Source organism: Zonotrichia albicollis, chromosome 8 (genome assembly GCF_047830755.1).
Source record: "Zonotrichia albicollis isolate bZonAlb1 chromosome 8, bZonAlb1.hap1, whole genome shotgun sequence".
In the NCBI taxonomy this organism is placed as follows: domain Eukaryota; kingdom Metazoa; phylum Chordata; class Aves; order Passeriformes; family Passerellidae; genus Zonotrichia; species Zonotrichia albicollis.
This window is the reverse complement of record NC_133826.1, coordinates 13,114,961-13,133,400: the sequence shown is the minus strand read 5'-3', so window position 1 is coordinate 13,133,400 and position 18,440 is coordinate 13,114,961.

Genomic DNA, 18,440 nt, shown 5'->3' with positions numbered 1-18,440 from the left:
ATTTCCTCACAGTCACTGCTCTTGTACAACAGCATCAACCTTTCCTAACATTCCTTTCCCAATAAAACAAAGCAAAACACTTCTAAAGAATATACTCACCTGGCAGACACTGCAGGAACAAGTAAAGGCATAAGAAGTTCAAACAAATGCAGATACTCCAAAGGAAAATTCTCTTTCATGAGTCAATACCTTATGCAGATATCTTTATCAGGTATCTTTTTAATAGATTTACTATTCTGACAAAGCTGGGGAAATTCTGTATGTCTTCCTAACATGTTATCAAAACATAACTGTGGTTCATCATATATAGCAATTTCACTATCCTTTGGAAAAGGAGAAAAAGCCAAACCAACTAAATTGTCATTGTAGAAAAGAGCTTATGGGTATACAAAAATGTTGATTTCTCTCAACCCAGAGATATTTCTACAAAACTAGAAATAAATATGAAGGTAAATGGGTTTATGCAAAATAGAAGAAGAGTCCACGTTCACAGAGGTTATTCTACTCTTCACTGAAGTGTCTCTTCCTGGACATGCTAATCCCTATGGAATACACCAACATATTGCATATAAGTATTTTTCAAGAATTAGAAATAATTGTCATTTTTCTAGTTCATTATTAGAAAATGAATACATGAAAAAATAAATAATTTTTTTTATTTCTCAAGATTCTAAGTGTATTAAAACTTATAATTTTCAAAAATCACTTTAATAGGATTATTGACATTATGATGAATTTTTAAAATATCAGTCGCTGCACAAAAAAAGTCTTTAAAAGTCTTAATATTTAAAACAGTTTAAAATTCTTCCCATTCCAAAAGTATTATTTGTACTAGTAATTTATCTCAATCAAAAGTAAAGACTAATACAAGAGTATGTTGACAGTTTCTTTTCATAAGAAGCTACCAGGTAAGCCTAGGCTGAAATTATTTTACCAAAAATTGTTTCTTAAAATGTCTCAGAAAGAAATCATAGAGAAAACGGTTTGTCTTTTTCAACAAGCTTTTATTTCAAGGGCAATTCTGAGGCTTATAAGTTTCAGATAGTTCCCTTACAGACCTGCTTTATCCTAATGAAGTTAAAATTTACTATATTCAAAGTTTCAACTGAAAAGAATGTTTTTTGTAACCTTACACAAAGTTAGGGGTGTGCAGCTCTAGCAAGGCAGGCAAATGAGGACTTGGGCTCATGGTTACCAGGGAAAGAGGATATTTTCCCAGGGGAATTCTGTGGTCTTGCCCTGACAACCAGAGGATGAATGTGCTGTTAGCTGTGACTCACATGTGTCTGTGACACACACCAAGCTGTTTTATACCTCTGAAAACTGATAAATGTCTAGATAAAGTCATGTACCCTGCACCCTTGCAATTGTCTAAATGTGTTTTAAAATGTGCATAGTTGCATATGTGTGTGTATATATTGCCACGGTGCATACATAGTAATGGCTCTGTATCACTGACTCAGCTATTCAGAGAGGGAAAACAATTGATCAAATAATTTATATACATATTTATGTGAATATGAGCATGAATTATAGAGGAATGGATGGATAGGTTGGCAGGTGGCTTAATGAACAGATGGACAAAGTGTACATTTCTGTGTGAATAAAATAATATGGAATAGAGTTCTTAAGGAAAAAATATAAGAAATTAATTGAATGTTTCCTATCTTCAAGCAATAATAAAAATATTAAATGAAGTAATTTCTAAAAATGCAGTGCTAATAATAATAATAATAATAATACCCCAATAATTAAATATTTAATATTAAAACCTCTGATCTCAGGTGATTAGAAGGTTAGCAGACCTCAATTAATCCAGAATCATAGCTTCACTTTGGTCCACTGCACTTTCATTGCCTGCTGTTGCATGAAGGAACTTGGGTTTGATTTTCAGCACTTGACCCAACAAACTTTCCAGAGAGAAAGCCATTCCATCAATATGGAAGAAATACAATAAAGCCAAGAAAGAAGATGGATGATCTGTCAAACAATGAGAGTCTTTTCTCCTCTGGGAGAGTGTACCACTTCCACAGTAGTCTCCATCCCTCCCTGATCAGGATGCTGGTGTCTGGGTAACTTGAATCCAGTATTATTTAATATAAAGAATAATAATGGGTATTAATCTCATGTGATTAATGCATATGAAATCTCACATCATATTTATTAAGAGTGCAAATCATGAATTTCTAGCTTAATAAGAATGATTAATTGAGTCAAGTGTTTAATTTCCTCTCTTCAAATCATATCTTGATGATTCATGAATTCCATAGCAAAGTCATTTACATTATCATATCATCAGGAAACATAGTTAGTTGTTAGGAAGATCAGATTGGGAGGTTGAGTACTTAAATTTCAAAAGACCTTGTTCAAATGCAGGGAACATGTAATGGGAACAGTGAGCTGACCAAGACAAAACATTTGATCGTATCAGAAAAAAAATATCTCTTGTATTTTCTGCAATGTGAAAGTATGGCTTTTTCAAACCACTTTGATACTGCATTGAAGTCTCCTTGGTCTTGTGCTGTGCATACCAGGAAGTTTAAAATGCTAAATAATATCTGAAACTACCCTAGAAACTCAAGTTGCTTATTAAAGGTTTTAGTTGGGTTTTTTCCCCCATGTTTGAAAAAATTCTTTGTTTCACTAAGGGTAAATCTCTTGTGTTTTGTAATGCTGTTATTGAACAAGTTTAATGATTTGCTGAGGACCTCATCTAGCAGCATTACCAAGCAACATGAGATTAGAAATGTATGGTGATGTAGGCTCTTCGAGAATAAATGAAAATATTTTATTCAGCTACCAAGAAGGGTCTCCTGAGATCAAATTAGAAGATAGCTGTGAAGGGAGATGTTTAGGCATGCTCTGGAATTATTCATCAGCATTTTCTGCTTGTGTGAGAAAAAGCAGACATTAAGTTTAGATTAAACAAAGGAGAAAGAAAACAAGCTTTTTTAAAGTAATTTGACTGCTAATGATATTTCTGAATTATTCTCAGTTTAATAGTTTAAGTAATTTGCAATGATAATAATTGTTTCTGCTAAAGCTCCAATAGTGTCAATTCTATCATTGATGAAATGAACTTTCTCTAAGACCTTCATATGGACAAGCAATTGCAAATTTATCGTGGGCTTTGTTAATTGTAAATTTGTTTTCTTCTTGACATTTTTTGTAATTTAATTTAGTTTAATTGCATTCATCAACAACGATAGAAACTGACTTAAAAGTCCATTAAAATGAAAAAATGTTTCAGGGTTCTGTATTATACTTGTTTATCTTCATTTTTAATGGGTCTGTACTCCAGATAGGACAGACGATGCTTAATTATTACTTTTTAACAATAATGTGTGCTTTCCTCACTCTTTCAAGATAAATGTGCTTTAAATTCTTCTCTTGTTATTGTGATTTTTTTATTCAAATGCTATAACCTGGTTTGCAAAATATTTGGAAAATTATGAATATACTTAAATAGAATACTCAGGTGACTAAACTTATGCATTGTTAAACCTGTAAGACAAACCAAAAAAGAGGACAGTTTGTCCCTCAGGGAAAATAATATTGTAACATATGTCAGAGATACTTATTGTGAGTGAAACGTGGCTCCATGAAAAAGCTTTTTGTAACTACTCACAATGAAAATCTCACTCCATGCGTGGTCGCAGCATACTCAGAGATCTCAGAGCTGGAGTTTGTTGGTATTGCCAGGCACTGTGAAAGTTATCTTTATTTGAGCTTCTCAGGGAGTTCCTCTTGTCAGGATTTGCTGATTTGTCCAGCCCAGGTCTAGGTTAGGATCGTGTTAATTTCTGTGTGGCTGAAACAGCCTGGCCACATCTGGCTGGCAGCAGCAAGCCCTGTTGAGGGTCCCTGGAGCAGGTACAATTCTTCCCTCTGCAGGAGTGTGAGATGATTCACCACTGCTCCTTTTGTCCTCTCCAGACACTGATGGACACATGTTCATGTTATGTGCCTTTTTTTAGATGTAACAGCCATCCAAATCACATAGAGATGCAAGATTTGGTTAAGTGTTTAAAACAGCAGTAGAGGGAAGGAGCTGTCTCTGATGTATATAAATATTGCACAGTATGACCAGTGATTTGTCACACAGATTCTAACCTTACTGCTACATTGCTGCACTGTCCTTTTGGTTCTGGCCGTGGGTTGGAATGGGCCACGTGCTCCAACAGAATGAAAAGACTGCTCTTGTTTCTAAAAACTGGCAGTCTGACACTGGTTGAGAAATTAGAAAAATGTAAGCTTGCTCCATAAAGCAATGTGCTATCAGAAGTTGTATCATCTCTTCAGTGCCTTTTTCTTTGGTATTTCAATCTCTATGGAATGTCCACTGCAACTTTCATCTGAAAATGGAAGTGTACTGGCAAAAACTAACTACACACACTAATATAACTCAGTGAACAGACTCTCATTTGTTCTTGAGCTCTCCATTTTATGAGGGAGAAGAAGAGAAACATTTCTTGGCTCCACGTGTCTTCCTCTGCATTTCTGCCAAACTAAATGCTTGACAAGTGCAATTTTACAGCACATGCTTGATGTGAACATAATGTCACCATGTTTAGCATTACAAAAAAAAAAGTTACAGTGGGAAAAAAGGTCACAAAAATGTTTTGGTTACTTGGATGCCCTTTCAGTATTGTTCCTGCTCTCATTTCCTTCTCAGAATTCTGTGGAATAAATGCTGAATATCTCAGGAAAGTAAGGATGCTTTGTGGCTTCTGCCAGGAGTGCAGCAAGCTGGTAAAATTTGTGGGTTGCAGCAAAGGCAGAACAAGGTCCAGTACAGCAATGCCTCGTGTTGCCACTCTTACAGCCCCAGCAGGGAGGCCAGTGGGGCTCTCAAAATTTCCCTTTGACCTCTACAAGTTATCCTTGGAGCCATTAGATTAGATCTGCCTTCTACTGGAACATACAGGCCATGAGAGCTTTTATGTTGCTTCCCAGGTCGTTCTTGCTGCACAGGGCTGACCTGCTTTTGCCCTGTAGAACTGCAATTCTGGTCCTTCTCACAAGCACCAGACACAGGCCTCTGCATTACACAAGTGCACATTTGCAACAAAGAAAAAGGAAAGTCATATATATGACCTCAAAATTAGAGGTGAAGCAATAACTTTTAAAACTACCAGCCCTGCACATGTGTAGGCTGCTCTGCACTGTGGTTATGACTCATAAGACCTAGCTCAACCTTTTTATTTCAAATATTTCACTGTGATTATGAAAGAAAATATGCTTTATAAAATAATGTGGTATGAAGTTCTCTCTTCACTGAACCCATGGCCATTAAATCCAGCCTCCTTGTAAGCATAAGTAGCTCCCATGAATACAAAGGTCAGAAAGGACTTGGCTCAAAACCTGACTCAAGCGAGAGTACATTTATTTTCTTTCCTACTCCCTGTGGGGACAAGAGGAGAAGGAAACAACAACAAAACAAAACAAAAAAAAAAAAAAAAAAAAAAAAAAAAAAAACCCTCTGTGACCAGAGACAGAAAATAAGAAAACCTGGAAGCCTGCTATTAAGCCTGCTATAGAAGATTTGCCTTAGTGTTATTTACGAAATCCTCCCTTCTCAAGGGAAGGAATCATCTGACGTACATTCCAACAAAGCCTTTCTAGAAAGCACACCATTTTCATTAGCTTTGCAGATATTGGTGAATGTATTTAATGAATCTTTTTTCTCAGATGAGAAAAAAATTAAATACACAGCTCTTGTGAAAGCTGCAATAAATTTGGCTGGAATAACTTTGGCATTTTGTCTTGTCCAGCATTAGTGACTCTCACTTCAGAATGTCAACAGATAAAAATTTGGTGGTCTAGTCCTGTTTTTTCTCAACTTGACTGATACAACTTAATAACATCTTCTTCACCAGCCTTCTCTGTTCCCCCATCTCCCCATTCCTGGAAGTATCTGTATAAAATGCCACTGATTAAATTATCTCCAACTATTCTGCTTCAATCATATCAAATCACTTCTTGAATCTTTTTCTCAATTTCCTTTTTATTTTTTTTAACAGTATCAAATTCAAGATCATATCCTGTTTGAAGTTCCACAAAACTTCATTATAAATCACACAATAAAACTGTCTCTTCAGTTTCATTTCTGGACTTCTTTTTACTCTTTCTTCATTCCTGTTTGTTACAGCATCCTTTATTACATTCTCTAATGCCCGTTCTTGAGGCTACAGTGAACTAACTCATGTTCTCCCACACCCACCTTTTATCACCTTCTAATCCCTCCATAAAACTTACTTTCTCACAGAAGTTCCTGTCTCATTTTCCCTGAAAAATAATCTTGCCATACATTTCATTATTAGCACCTGTCTCTGTGAGGTTTGTCTTTAGGGCATATGAGGGTTTCTCTATGCTCTATATATTTGCTATCATATGGAAGTGATTGATGATAATAATTTTAGTTTTTACATAGCTAACTTAACTGCTTTTTTTATGATGTTCTTAATTTGGTGACAATATAAATAAGATATTTCCTTCTCTACAGATTCACTGTTGCAATACTCATTAAGAGTATAACTCATTTATTAGACCCAGAGAGCTGTTTACAAGTTCAGTCACTGTACAGAACAAATAGTATGGAATTATGCTCAAAAACCTCCAGCTCACAGATGATATGAGACGCCTACAGAAACACAGGTAACATATAACCCACAGTTTCCAGTGAGGCATATTCCTAGAAGAGACCAGTGATGGGGTTAAGAGGGGTTTCCAAAAGGTACCAGGTACTCTTAAGGTTTTTGTGTACCACTAGCACTAATTATTTTTAGTACCTGCTGACATCAAGGATCCTGTAAAAACATGGGTTAGGATATTAAATTTTGTCATGATATGCTCAATTTAGGTGAAAGCAACCTGAACCAGAAGTTCTCAGTTCAGTCTGTAGATGGGCTGGCAGTTAATAGCATGAACTTTGTCTTATTGAACTTTGTATTATTTCTAACCCATGCCTGTTCTTGTTTCCTGCCACAAATCGCTGTTTCCTACCAAAAGAAATTGCATTTACCTTCAAAACTACATGAAGGAATCTTAATTAAAAAAAAAAATAAAAAAAAAAAAAGAGAGGAAATGTTGGGAAAATGTATACTTTGTTGCAAATTTGAAGCAAAGTTATGTTTACTGATTGATTAGCATTTTTTAGTTCTTTTTCTCTCCCAAATTTACTTTCCCTGCCCATTAACATAAGAAAACTTTTTTTCCACTGGGGTTCTTGGTGATCAGACATGAGATTTCTATAATCAGAACAATGGTGGAAGGAATTACTCTTTTTTAACAACCTACATCCAGCCAAGATGCAGCCTGACAAACTGATGACCTAAGTTAATTCCCCAGTAGAAGGGCTGCTTCTTTATCCTCTGCCCATGGGGGACAGGGCAAAGCCTCATAATTGGACAAAGTGGAATCTTCAGTGCTGTGGAAGAGGAACAGGTGAGACTGTTACTGATCATTATCTTCAGCCTGTAACTGGCAACCAGATGCTCCTGAAATACATCAAAAGAGTTTTCAGGAACACAGGGCTTCCTGCTCAGGGGGAGCAGTGTAGCTTGTCTTCCTAGCCAGAAGAAAGTGATATACAACCACATTTAACTCTGTTTTTACCCTGCCAAATTTGCAAGCTTTCACTTGTCTTTCAGGGCAAGACTCAATAAACCAAGTGAACATTTTACTTTTAGTCTTGCATAGATATGGTTTTTAAAAAGCTGAGTTAGCTAGGCTGAGTCTGCACCTGAATAGTTGGATCTCAACTATTGCACAGTATCTTTCCTAATCTGATTCTGTATGGCAACACAAAAGGAAGGTCTTAGACTCTACATTATGCAAATATATGTGCCTGGTATTGTCATTTAAGGGACTTCAGATCTAATCTTTTCATTTTCCCACTCAATTACTTGTTTTTCCTCTCTGTCCTCCCTAAGTTCCAAGCCAAAACTGAAATCCTTTGAAAAAAAAATTAGCATTTGTATCAATTTAGTGCTTCAGAGTAGAAACACAGTTGGTCTATACAGTTGCTGAACAACACATACTGACAGAAAAATCCTAATGAAAGATGATAGCAATTAACATGAACTATCAATGTTGAATTCCGTTGTCAGAGAGAAAGAATAGATTTCTGTCTGATAACCTGAAAAAAACAATATCCAATTTGTGGGCATTATCCACTCTTTTGAGAGCTCTGAAACGGTAGGATTTTTCCCTGAGTTAATTTTAAAGGAATGCCTGACATTTTAATAAAACCCTCATCGTAAATTTCATTTGGGCTTTTAAAAAAATTAAAAACCCCCAAAGCCAAACAAGCAAACAAACAAAAGACCTCTCAGATTTGTCCTTATAAGCAGTCACTCTGTTGACCAAAAGTGGGCATGTTTCCCAGGACCACACCTGTAATCTGCTGGTTTGCTCTGTGTTGGCAGTGGGATGATATGAGGAGTGTAATAAAAGGGCAAGATGACTTAGCACAGATGCCTGTGACCAGTTTTTACTGAACCAGGCCCCAGCTTTAATAGAGATGTTGTCACCATTGTTTGAAAGGCTGATCTAACACACCAGTTGGAGTATAAACTGGACAAGCTAAGGAGCTAATTGCTATTCTTGGCTTGCTCTCCCATACACTGAGTCCACAATGAAAAACAGCATTGCAGGACTGTAAAACCTCTCAAAAAGAAAACTATGCTCAGTGGTTCTGAGTCATACCAACAAAAGCAAGAAAATGTAGAGAGCCAAAGGACTCTCCTTAGTCTTTTCATTCCATGTTGTGTCTGGGCATTGCTAGTACAACAAAATGTTCGCCAAAGAGTCGTGATGCATCTTTGCCTCCTGGGGGGTGAGCTAAAGGAAACTTATATATTAAATTTCCACTTCTAACAGTGCCAGAATTTAAGTACAGATGAACCTGTCACTATACTGTGAAGGAGAAGTAGAAGTTTAAGCCAAATATATTTAGTTTCTTTGGCTGGGTTTCAACAAATACTTAGGCAAATTTGCTACATGGGGTTTCCCAGCTCCAAGTCCACACAGAGATTTAACTCTAAAAAAACAGATCCACAGAACTCAGGATAGTTACTTTAAGAACCCATGCCTCTGTCTTGCAACTCCTCTGGTATCTTCTGGTACAGAAAACCCGAAATGGGCCTTCCTGCCTTTCTGGAACTTTTTTATGATGTCCCAGGTATATTCCTCTTTTATTAGCTTTTGGACAAATTAAAAAAAAAATAGTGCTGTCTCCCAGGTTATTAGTCACCACTAATTATTCATAAGCACTCTTGATAGCTGCATTAGCTGCCCACTGTCACAATCCTCCAACAAATTTTAATACGTCATCAAGAAAAATTCTTGTATAGCTCAATGAAAACCCAGGCTTTGACTGCACAAATGAGACTTTTCACCCAGAGACAGATGGAAACATTGAATATCGGAGAAAGGGAAACAGAAAAACTCCTCACAGTTTTAGCGGGGATTTATTTTGAGTATTGTTCTGTTTTCATCTGTCTGATTAGAGCATGGAATACTCAGAAGCCAGCAGTGCTTTCAAATATCAGAAAGAGCAATTAAATTAATGATTTTGTCAGAGCAGTAATAATTATATTATTACAATATAGCATGGCAGTATCTAAAAGCCTCAACCAAGAATATGGCCTCATTTTGTTAAGCCTTGGAGAAAAACACAATGAAGTTCCCCTCCTTCCTGGCTCAAAATGCAAATAGGTAAAGCAAACAGTAATGCAGAGGGGACACTCTCGTTGCTACTTTATAAAGAAAAGAATGAAACTTTGACAGACAGGATGAGTTACCCGAAGTCACAGGAAATCTGTAGCTAAAGTGACTGAATATGCTTCCCCCAAGCCATGTGCCCTAAATAAAAAGCTATCCCTCTTTCAGGCAGCAAGAATTTCCAGTCATGCTGCTCCTCATAAAATATGCAGACTTTCTGAAAAAGAGTGAATTTTCCATTTTCTGATAGGTTAGTAAACACAACACCTCTGGGCAATTTTACAATATTCTTAAAAATAAGTAACATTAATCAATTTTTCACTATGGACACAATATATACAGTATTTGAATATGCATTTATAATTCAGAATGATGTAATTAATGAAAGTAAAATATATTTCAACAATATCTAGTGCATATGTAATTTATAGAGCTTTAAATGCAGATTTATAGCCAGTTTGTCATGTGCTAGTGAAATGTCTGCATAAAAATGTGTGAACATTTGTGCTGTAACAGCTCTGTCAAAAGAACATCATGGTGATCATTTGGCAACATGTATATGTTGTCTGATGAACTTCACTACAATTAATTATCACTGCTAATGAACATTTGATTAAATTAATTTTCTAAAATATACAAATGATTAAGTGAGAATATGAAGAGATTCATTGCACATCTTGATAACAGAAAATTCTGTGTGACATTTTCCTGTGTCTAAAATAATGAAACAGTGAAATTATAATTCTTTATAAAGAATTTCAAAAGAACCTTTTGGAAAGCTCTGTTCTAATATACATATACCCAGGAGTCATTTGAATGAGCTCAAGATAACCACAGTGCTGACCCCTGCAATACATTCCTGTCACCATAAAATGCTGCAGAAGAATATTAGCAGAGCAAAAATAATACCAGAGTGTTGCATAGTAACAAGAGTTGCTGCCTTCAGTTTAAATTCAGGGCTCAGCTTAAGAGAGCTTCATCCCTTTCAAATCTGGCTGAAATACAGACCACTTGTCACATGTCCTGCTTTTTAGTTTGTTTAAGTTGACCCTCTTCAATGTACATTGCACTGCAGGTTTTGTATGGTAGTAGAATGTATTTTCACTGAAATTGGAATACATTGAAATAAACAACTTGAAACAACTCTGTTATTTGTCTCTTACATTACAACCATTAAAACACTGAACTAGTGCCGGAAATCAATTTGCTATTGTTCCAAAATATTGATCCCAAGTTTTTACTAAGTAAGGTTTTTTGGGTTATAGTTCTACAGAGAAAATTAATTTGATTATATTGTATTTTGCAACACATGATGCACAAGTGTTGCTTTGCCCTTTGAAAAAGCCCGAGGAAAGAAATTTCCTTCATGCCAGTCACTGAGCCAGTGATAATGGTGACTATTGAATGTGGTGGCAAAACATGAACCCTAGAAGCCATCATCTGTCTCTTCAACACATGAATTTATTTCAGACAGGATCCCAAAAAGTTCCTCCAGCTGGGGCAGTAATAAAGACACATTCAGAAGCAGTCCCTCACTTTTTCATGGTGACCTGATAATGAACACCTTCTTCTAAGTGGGTCAAAAACTGCTGGGTGGAAAGCAGAAAAATATACACAAAGAACACATAAACCGATGTAAATAAAGATAAAGTGATTTTTTTTTTCCCTGTGGTATCTGGACTGCACGTCAGATTTAATATATGAATATTTCTGCCTGTGAAGGACTCATTGTAGCTTAGCTTGCATGGCTGCTCAAGATAATAAACAGGCATAATCCTACATTTGCCTTTCAGCAATGCCAATAGCATCCTGTTATCTTGTTTGATGTTAGCAGTAATGTGAAATAAACTGAATTTCAGAAGTAAATCAATACTCATTTTGACAATAAAAGAAAATTATTAATAAATGCATTTTTAATGTAAGAACAAATGCAACACTCAAGAATGTGGAACAGTAACATAAAACATAAAACAACACTTTCAACAGTCAATCATGTGATTGAATTTAATTTTATAATTCCGTAAGACTGTTGAGCTTTCTTCAATGAAACGTTCAAATGAATGAAAGCATCCCAATTTATGTAAAATGCAAAGTTTGCAAATATATATTTTTAATAATAAATGCAATTTATTCTTCTAATGAGTCTAAATCCCACAGAGAAAGGAATAAATCAGCATTTTATCATCAACAATTTTGTCACTTCACTGGGAATGTGACCTTCTCCTTAATTTATCACACAGCCGCCAATACTTTGTACTTCTCTAAGGGCTTCTTGCTGAAGTTTTCCAATTTTTACAAGTATCAGCAATTTATTTTACCCTACTTTTGTGCACCTACTGTTTTACAATATTTGTGTTAGAGGCTACAGAAAAGAGACACTAATTGATAAACTTTTTGCTTCAAGTTGCACAGGAAGATTGATGACAGAAAGAAGCAGAATTCAGATTTTGTGACATACTTTAGCTGCTAGTCTGTTCTAAATTTTTGACTCAGGAACTATTAAAAGAAACAAAGCCTTTGGATCCAAACTTAACATGTGTGTATGAAAACTTTATAAAGATCCACCTGTAGTTTCTAACTGACCCTCTCTGCATTTGTGCTTTCTCTTAGATTTAAGCTGAATTTATATGGCTGTTAGTGTCAAAATACTCATTCTGATAAAGCATTTCCTTTCCATACCTGTGCATCCTAATTATTTTGTAGTGGCATCTGCATAAGACCCATAGTACTTTACTGTCAGTCTGGAGAATCCTTCTACTCAGAAAAACGTTTGTGTGTGTGTGTGTATCACAAACATTAAAGATTTCCCATCTGTTACATCTTTAACAATTTATATAAACTCCATTGTTGGAAAAAGAACCCAGAAATTACTGAAATACTTTCCACAACTCATTTAGCTAAAGGATGCAACAGCTATTGACATACTAACTGTGGATCAAGAGGGTTCTTGTAGTTATACCTCTAATTCTGTCCTCTTAAACCTAGCAGGAGATTTGAATTAATTATACTGGCATCAATGATATAAACACACAATTCATCTTGAATCATTCAATAATCTTCAGTAAATGATTAATACACTTTTAATCACAGAATACCTGATATCTTTCCAGTCAATACTTCTCAGGAGCTTAAAAAGATGCATTACTGCAAGCTACAGTTCAGTTTCTGTTTTGTTAGATCCAACTAGAAATGTCTTGGGTTTATTTGGGAAAGCAAATTTAATGACTGAATTTTTCAAATCCAGGGGGAAATGATTGTGTAATATTTTGTTGATTTTCTTCCAGCTAGATCTAATTGAATATAGAAAATGTATTGGTACTTTTATTACTAGAACCTTTATTAGGTCTGTCATATCCAAACTAAGTGAACTGTCTCTGAATTCGGGTTGAGCGTGTTATTGTTCTTTCTTTAGGGCATAACAACATTCTTTCATGGAAGTTTGGCAGCCATCCATCATCAATGCTCTCCTTGGAGGTTATCATGCATCATGGAAAAAGGGCCTGCCCTCTCCCTACCAACAATATTTCCCTTGAAGGAGAAAATGCCTCCTCTCCCCAGCTCTAACTTTCTTTCTCTGACAAATACATAGTCCAGCAGAAAGTGGCAAGGACAACATAAAAATTCATATAGAGAGAGACAATGTTAATTTTCAGGAATTACTTCTCACAATTAATAATCAATGTGTTCAGTCTATATAGGTTCAAAAGAACAAGGATAATATTGCCCTTTTTTTTTCTTTCTTCTCCCCCTCTATGGACAGGACCCACAATGAGAGTGAATCATTAAGCAATCTCTGTGATTGTGATTTTTGTCATACAAAACCAGTTTAGCACTCAGCATTATTCTCACATGACTCATTTTCTCAGACAAGAGAAATAGTTATTTAAAAATTCTTCTGTTTGAGTAAAAGTGCTTCTTTAGAGCTCCACCAAATGTACTTGGGTGGGGAAGGGACCTGTATCATATATTTATTTACCAATGATCACAGCTGTGCTAATATAGCAGAATATTAATCTGTATTCTTGCACTCAGAAAGGATTTTGGAACAGCAAGTTGCTTCTGAAAAGGGCATATGCAACAAATATTAGCAGTAAATAAATAAAAAGTGGAGGAGCCTTCTAGGAAATATTTGTGTATGTAAATGCACTCACTCATGAAGAGTAGGAAGCCAGTCATGCTGTATTTATCTGGAGAAATCTATGCCATGCTAACCAAGTTCTTATTGAAAGATTTCACATGTTTATTTCTCTGAGCTCTAATACAAGAGCATAGAGGCCATGGAAAATACATTAGAATTTGTCAATTCCAGCAGGTTTTACTAAATTAGGAAGTTTCAGAAAGCTGTTGGGGGCTTGGTTGCTTGTTTTGCTCTCAGTGTGGTGTAACAGAGGGCTCTTTCTCAGGTTCAGTTGAGATATTGCTCTCTTAAATGAACAAATGGAAATTCAATATATAAAACCTTGTCATTTTATTTGTAAAGTTATATTTGCAAGTCTTATGCTCATCTGACACCTAGGAGAAGCTGCTTTTCTAAATTCACCTACACAAGGAAATGTGACAATATTCCTTCAACTAAGTCAGGTATGTATTGCCTGTGAAATAAGACCAAATATTTTCAGAATTAGATTGTAAAGACTTGTCACAAATCTTGCTCTGCTTTATATACTGCTTAACTAAACTATTTTATCTAATAATTGCTTTTATTTACAAATTACAACATTCAGAAAATATTTTGTGACTTCTGGGAATACCTTTTGCACAGAAAAACTGAACTTGTTTTCTAAATGATATGTAAAAATTAGTCACATTGTGTTGGGTTTTTTTGCTTCCCAGAGGAAAATCAATCCAATTCTTCCTGAGCTTGGAAGGATTATTTACTTAAATGTTTGTTCAGTTTCAGCACTGTGCAATACTATGCATCTAAGAAAAAGGTCAGATTCAGATTTGGATCACAGATTTCAGTGAAACTCAATCTATTAACAACACATTGTGATGACATTTATGCTGTGAGGGTGTTGTATAATGACTCCAAGTCCAACAAAATTAATTTGCAAATGTAAGTGCAGAGTTTGACAGGCTAGAATACCCCTGTTTCAAACAGCGTGGCACTTTGATGTGACATATTCCTTGTGGATAGTCTGATGGGAAGAACAAGGCTGCTAGAGAAACCTGATAGAAGTTTTACTGAATTTATTTCATCATACCTAAGAATCAGTTGATATAACTTGAACTATAATTTGCCTATTTTGAACTCATTCAATGAAACCTTCTTTATCAGGGTCATTACTAATTGTAGGACCTGTGCTTATAGAAGAAAATAAATGCTGTGGAGCAGAGCTGAGGTTTTCATTAATATCTGCAGCATGATAGAAAGGGTGGAAAATAGGGCAAATGATGGCCCTATCACCACTTTTTCCGACAGGACTTGTACAACAGGATGATTATTTGAGACAAGTAAAATTATACTGGTCTAAACATAGGATCTTTGCTCTACTTTTTGACTGACATAGCAACAAACTTTCTTTGAACTGTAGAGGAAGTGCCAAGATATAACCCTGTTAATTCTCTAGTTGATGGGAAGATGTAACAGTGAAAGAGTAGTTTGGATAATGGGAAATAGTCCATTTGAGATTTTTTAACAGTAGTAAAAAAGAAATCCAATTAAGGGATCTCAGTATTATAGTTCCTTATTTACAGATTTTTTTTCTAGTTCTTAATATCTTTAGTCACTCCTTCATATTGTTTATTTTGAACATGATAATGTTTGATTAGCTGCTGCTGTATTTTACTTGGTACATTTGTGGACATCCTTTTTGTATTTAATTTTATTTACTGAATTATATAAGCCCAGTACAATGTGTTTAAGAGGATACTTCATCAACTACATGAATCATATTTTAGCTGTAGCTTTCCTATGTTAAAGGTGAATTGGTATATCTATCTATTATAATTCCTGATTTGGGAGGTTTGAGTATTTTTAGTTTTCTCTGCAGGCATAGCCAGCACTTATTCTATTTTATTTTACTGTGTCTCCAACTACCTAATTCTCCAGCCAAGGTACTGTAGCTCAGAAGCAACAAGCTATCAACCCACCCTTGTCATTTCAATTTTTCACACATTTTCTTAAGCTATATGTTCTGTATCTCAGTGAACTCTTATCTCCCTGGTCCACTGCCACAGCTTTGTGGTATATAACAAAGCTTCATCTCTGAAATGTCAAAAAATAATGAAAATAGGAAAATCACAAAAGAAAAATTGGCCACAGCCAATTCTGTGGATCCAAAGCTCTTAGGCTTGTGTTCATCAGCAAACCTTAAGTGAGGCAGCTTTTTCTGCCACCTGCACTGCAGCTCTGCTGTCACTTGGCAGTCAGGTGCTACCAAGCAATGAGCACTTCCAGAGGAATTTTTCTGTGCCAGTATTCTCTATCAGCTGGAAGAAAGACTGTACATCAATAGGAGATCTCTCTTCTTTTTCAGCTTTTACACAATTTTCTGAGAGTGTGGACAAAGTTACAGGAAAAGGTGACATAAGAACATGTAGTACTTACAAAAGAGGGACTGTAGGTGGGATTAGGAGATTTATATGGAGCTTGAAAATTTCTCAGGAAGGTCATTGTGGGTGTAATCCTCACTTTGATTACTACATTTCATCAAAATTTCAGTCATCTATTCCTTTTAAAAGGTATCATGTTCCTTCCACTTGGAGATGTGATTCTTCCCCTGGGATGAACTGATGACTAGCATTTCATCAGTAATAAACAAAAAATCTTCAGTATCTCTTGATGTTAAAACAAATCAGTGTTAAGGGGAAAAAAATGCAAGAAGGGAGAACAATGGATGATGTTGTTCCCATTTAGTAGATGGATTGAAACTGAAAAGCTGCAGAAAGAAAGGAAGGACTCAAATATATTTCCCACCCTAAAGGCTGAAAAGAGTGAAGAAATATAGGCCCATTCCAGCAGAATGAGGAAAAGTAATAATTTTCTTCATAAAAATAAACCAGCATTTATCTGCAGAGTGATGTGAGACATTTGACCATTATCTTATCAGAGCAGCAAGGCAGTTATCAGTATGGCAAAAGATCTAATTGTGAGAATTCTGAAACTAAAAAAGAAAAATATCTAGAATAAAAACTACTGCTAAAAGGCATCAGTACCCCCCCACCCTGCATATGCATCTATACAGGTCTTCCCATGCAGTTCTAAACATGACATATGCTTTATGAAAAAAGCCCAAACAAACCACATTAAATTTTGAATAAAATTATGGACAATGCAATGAAACCACATTAAGTTCACTGTCACATCCTTACAGCTTTGTGGATATGACACTGGCTGTTCAGTGCCTTTTCCTCTCTAGTGCCATGTGTCATCGTGATCAATTAATAACTTCAGATGGACCACACACACACACACACACACACACACACACATGTGCATTTTGGGCAACCTGAAGTTCCAGCTACTGTGCCATGTAGATTGTGGCTCACTCCCAAATCTCTGACCCCTGATGTTGCAATTTCAGTGAATGCTGCCAGAATTATTGGATGGACAGTGTGAAGGGCATGTTCTCAACACATAAATGTCTGCCAAAATAAGAGCAGTAAAATGGAATTTAGTCCATCCTTTCAAGTGTAATAGAAGCCAATAAAACCTGAAAAAATTAGTTAGTTAATGCAGCACCAGAAATAGCAATTTTAGTGAATCAGAAAGAAACCCTCCCCCCACCCCCCCCCCACAAAAAAAGAAAATTTATTGAACTGATAGAGCTACAGAATAGAAAATCTTGACCTCCAACATTTTCATATTTTGAGTATGTTAATGCATAAATACTAATCAAAGGACCAACTGACTATTTGTAGAAAATAAAATTAATGATGCCAAATCAAAGTGCCAGCAACTACACGTAAATGACCCTACCTCACCACTGCATGATGAAAAAAGATTAAAATTACACCAGCACAGTGGTTTGGTGGCCAGCCTTTGAAGCTGAAAGCTCAAAAACATTTAAGCAGAGATTACCGCAGATGTTTTGTGGTTGGAGTATCAGAGAGATTTACTTTCTTTAGCAGCCTTATCTAGAATCATCTCCTTCCTGAAGTGGAAAGCAATGAAATGCTGGGTAAACACATAGAGAGTTTTGGCGTTTTTTCAGTTAAACATTTACCTTGCCCTTTTTGTGAAGGTTTCAATAGATTCAGTATGATATTGAAAAGTATGAGTCTGGGTCTTGTGTGCATATGTAGGGAAATTTGAATCCTGAGTCATACCTTACTTGAAAATGCTCTTTGGAAGCTTCATATATATTCATTTAATCTTCTCTTCCTGTCTGCTTTAGTCCTCACTCTCCTGGGTCTCTGCATCTGATTACAAATCCATTTTCTCCCCAAAACACCAAATCCTATTTAGAACATATTCAGGACACAGCTCCTGAGTTTGAAGCAATCTGTCATTTTTATGAGGAGTTTTGACTGATTTTTATGGGAAGCCTAAGGGACAAATGGCATGCAGCATGCCAGAGTGGAGTGATTAGCCTGCCAAACTTGGAATCTCTAGCAAACACCCATTGCTGTTCTAATTAACTTACTACATTCACCATTTGCATAAATAAATTGCTTAATTGATGCTTCCTGAATGCCATGACTTTGCACAAATTTTGCGAGACCAGAAATATCCATGAAGGCCTTGCAAATTGTACAGCTTTTATAAACAA